The sequence below is a fragment of the Mesitornis unicolor genome, unplaced genomic scaffold, assembly GCF_000695765.1.
Source record: "Mesitornis unicolor isolate BGI_N332 unplaced genomic scaffold, ASM69576v1 scaffold17277, whole genome shotgun sequence".
Lineage (NCBI taxonomy): Eukaryota > Metazoa > Chordata > Aves > Mesitornithiformes > Mesitornithidae > Mesitornis > Mesitornis unicolor.
Genome location: NW_010195936.1, coordinates 1 through 4,295, shown reverse-complemented (window position 1 = coordinate 4,295; position 4,295 = coordinate 1). Strand labels below are relative to the sequence as shown.

The following is a 4,295-nucleotide window of genomic DNA, read 5'->3' as shown; positions in this document are numbered from 1 at the left end:
TAAGAATAAGATATGCATAAAAGAAAACCTTCATACTGATACACCAAAGAGTGAGTTACATTCTGAGGAAGAAGTTTCTGATGACTTAAGACATAATCCAAAACCCAGCCCCTCACCCAGCCAGTTTCTGGTATTGCTTTGTGGCCATACAGTGACTGCTTTTCTACTGAAGTTTTGCATATACTGTGGAGACACAGGGGTGTTAACAACCGGGGCAAACACAGTTTCAGAATGGCTGATGGCCTCGCTGCTTTCTTTTGGAGCCAAATTCTTGAACAGTGGCAGGAAAGTCCCTCAGCCACCACCCCTGTGATGACCTAAGAGCTCCTCTCTTATTATTAACTAACGTGTCGAGGGTGTGCAGTAAACTGGAGTAAAGGTTCTCAAAAACCACTTCAGAATAGGCAAGCTAAAATATCACCCCAATTCCAGCCCCTGTCTTTAGAAGAAATGTTCTACTACTGAACAACAGCCAGGATTTGTATTTCAACAGGCTGCCTGGGGGTGAAATCTGGGACACACCATGAGAAATACTCTCCAACCGCATTGCTACACTACACTACCAGAACATCTTTGTTTAACACAGGTAAGTAAGAAATGCTCTAGCAGCATCAAAATACTCTACAACTAGGTTTTCCTTTTGTTTCAACTCCAGCTCTACTACTGAGAAGCCCATCCCAACTGTATTTTTCAGTATCTATGGATGAAAGCAGTGTGAACCAAGAGAAAAAGTATTGAATTAAACCAGAAAAACAGCTATGGCCAGGAACCCAGGTAATAGGTGCACTGCAACGTCAGAAATAGTTTAACAACAACTCTGCAGTACCAGGCCCACCTCGAACAATTTCTAACTATGACAATAACGATGCCTCTAAACTGCAATTTTTAATCTGTTTTTTGCAGCATACTGACAAGAAGAAAAAAGTTCCAGGGTAAAAACTAAACGTCTCATTACAGTAACAGCTTTTTATTGCATGTTTAAAATGCATTTCTGAAAACAAACAGCGCACGCTGGCTTCACTTTAATCTCCTGAAATATGCACTTATGATGGGAAGCCCCGGGGCTCCAGGTCTATCTATGATGCTTATTAACAAAAGATAATCCCAGCACGTTTCCCCAGGGAACAGTATTTAGTTCCAAAAGATTGTCAACCCTGTACTCTAACACACTTGAATTAGTTGTTTGTGTACACTAAATCCATTTATTTTAAATTTATTTTGTCTACATTTAGTGAAATAAAAACATAGCCCTGTACAATCCACCATCAGCAGTGAGTACAACAGCAAAAATTATTATACAGTTTATACACACTAAAATCTTTTTCTTTATCCTATAAAGAAACCAGAACAAACCTAACCAATATAGAGTTTAATTTAGAAGAACTCAAATTACAGAAGGGAAAGCCAAAATTATTACGGTCTTTTCTAAGCCCCGAGAAGTTCCTGATTCACGTTTTCAGAACAGTGAGTGCAGTTGGAAGAGTGAAACATGCTCAAGTTGTCTCCTTGGGTCTTCAAAAAATTACCAAATATTTAAATTAAACATGGCTAGTTAAAGAAACATTTGAAGCAGAGCAATATAACTGGGAATTCTGCCTTACCAGTTGTGGTTTCTTTCAAACCCAACTCGTACAATGCGCGAAGTGCTAAGCAACACTACAGAAACACATTTACATCAACACTGAAGAACTGGGGAAATGAAATTTCAACAATTTTATTTTTTTTTTTAAATGAGCTGTATTTTCTAAATTTGTTTTTATTTTTCTGTTTTCATACAGTATTGAAAACAAACGCGGCACATTCACATTTTTCCGAAGAATTGTAAGGATAATCTCTACAGGGGTAACGTCGAAAAGCCTGAAGCTCAATCAACTGATGTTGAAAACTCTCAAAAGGAGTAAACGGTTTGATCTGAACGGTCTAGAACATGTATTGTAATTTAATAGAAGAGATGGTCGTCTTAATATTAATGATTTAAAAGAACTTCCCAGTTCATGCGAAGAGTATAGTCCAAGAATAAATCAAATTTTCTGAACGCATTTTATGCTACGTAAGTGTATACTTTGCGATCCTCAGGTGTTCGTGCCAAATATTCTCTCTCAATAAGTCCTTCAATACGTTTTTTAATAACAACTGGACTTGGTAAGAATCGGGCCTTCAGCTGCTGAGTTACCTGAAACATAAGATCAAACACAGCAAGGTAAGATTACAAGGCAAGCAAGATCATTAAGCATCCTAACTGACCAAAATAACCAGAAAAATATATCTAGACAGGGCTGGTTACAACCATGAAGCGTAAGAAGCTTCCGACGGTTTTTTCCTCCATCAGTTGCTTGCTCATTTTTGGGCATGATTCAAAGGACTGACCCTCTCCAGAGGCACGGTCACAAGCTGTGAATTCTCTCAGTTGCACAGCCCTAAGGGAGTTTGAGAGCGGCAAATGCGTCCTATTCCTGAAGCTGTCAGAAGTTAGGAGTTAACAATAACAGGACTCTTTCTGTCGCTGCTAAGAGCTCAAATCTCTCAAACCTGGACCCAAGACAGTAACGAGATCTAAGCAGAAAATAATTCAAGTTAAGTACAGTGGGTTTTGTTGCCAACTTATTTCGAGAAATTTGATAACATCATAACAACAGTACGAGGAGGAAGGAAACTTGGATATACTCAGAAGTAAATCCCGAATTGAACTGTAAGGATTTAAATGTCTTCAGATAGACAGAGAGAAAAAGAAAGGATGGATTAAATACAGCATCGTTCAAAAGCCTTTTGGAATCACGTTAGTGAGTCCTGTGTAGCTTTTGTGAATGAATACAAAGAGCAAAAAGAGTTCCCAAGCCCCTTCCAAAACCGTGTACAAGTATACCTCTGCTACTAGCACATTGTGTTGCATCTTCTTCCTAGATTTCATTATCCGAACTATAGCAGCTTCTATCTCATGTTTTCTGTCATCATCTACTTTCTGCCTTGTTTCTTTCCTTTCTGGATCAGATTCTCCTTGTTTGGCAGCAACTTAAAGAAAAGAAAGAGAATGTAAAGAATGTTAGCAAAACTAAAATTGATTTCATTGTGTAAGTGTTAGCTTCACTGTTTATTTCATTTAGACATCAAGTTGTATTTTCGTGAGTTTTGACATTCTCAAACTTGATTTTTTCTTTTATGGAAAGCAGCCACCAGAACATATTAACACTTTCTGGCATATTTTGATAGCAACTGACAAGGTAACAATCTGTTGTTTAATTATTCCTGCGTTCAAATTTGGACAGTACTCAAATCTGCTTACAGGCACCACCGATCCCCATGCTCTCACTGAATATTTTTCTCTTCAATATAGCAAATAATCCATTAATTAAAATAGAAAAAGGACTGAACATTTACTTCACAGACCAGTTAAATACTTTAAAATACTTCAGCAGTCAGAAGTAGCAGTCCAACTTTATCCTCTTCAACTCAATTATAGCCTTTGTATTCTGCTCTCCTCTTCTTATTTAGGCTTTGTTTCTTGCCCTTATGTCTGACTGGTCTCACCCTTTCACCCAAGCATCACGATAACCAAGCCCTCCTCCCACACTGCTAAACCACTACCCCCGGCTCTGCACTTCACTCAAAAGCCCCGAGTACTTATCAGTTTTAAAGAGATACACGTAGCATGGAAGACAAGAACATGAAGTCACAAGCACCACATTTGTCCTAAAACCATCTTGAACTCAAAATCTTATTCCCCATTCACTGACGTTTGTGAAGCGGAGATGAAAAAGCAGAATTCCACTAAAGCTCAAACAGTTGTCACAGAATTCCTTTTTATTATGCCAGGGAAGTGCCTTGGGCACTTGGAACTCCAAGACATAAAGAACATAAAGCTCACTTACCCGTCTGAATCTTGACTCTGTGTAGTTTAGACGTGAACTGGTCGTTCACTGTAAATATATGACCATTTTCTATTTCTTTTGATTTAGGCTCTTTTGTAAGAACACGTTGCGTTGGTTTGCCACATGCAAGGGATTGTAGGGCTCTAACCAGTTCTCTTTCAGGGATATCAGTTTCTTGCTGAATTTCCTAAAGAAAAGCATCTTAATTAGTTTGTAACTATGGCAGAAGTAAATACCGTGTTTTGCAAACAGCAGCACTGGTTGCTTAAAAAATCCACCTCCAAGTGTGCAAAATACTGCTACAACAGTTGTGAGGCTTGAAACGTTCAAAGTCTTAATATGTACTGTGCAAAATGATCCACCTGGGTCAACTCTGTCAAGTAAATAACCACCATGTGCAGGGCAGGAACAACCCCAGGTTCCAGTATA

At 38.6% G+C, this 4,295-nt stretch overlaps 1 long non-coding RNA gene across 1 annotated transcript; it reads right to left on the bottom strand.

Annotated features, from left to right (window-relative positions):
• Nucleotides 1–1,690: 1,690 nt before the first annotated feature.
• Nucleotides 1,691–4,130, bottom strand: LOC104543633. Its single transcript, XR_728161.1, has 3 exons — nucleotides 3,867–4,130; nucleotides 2,864–3,009; nucleotides 1,691–2,173 (listed from the first exon to the last, which is right to left on the bottom strand). It is a non-coding gene; the product is annotated as an uncharacterized LOC104543633 (long non-coding RNA).
• Nucleotides 4,131–4,295: the final 165 nt, after the last annotated feature.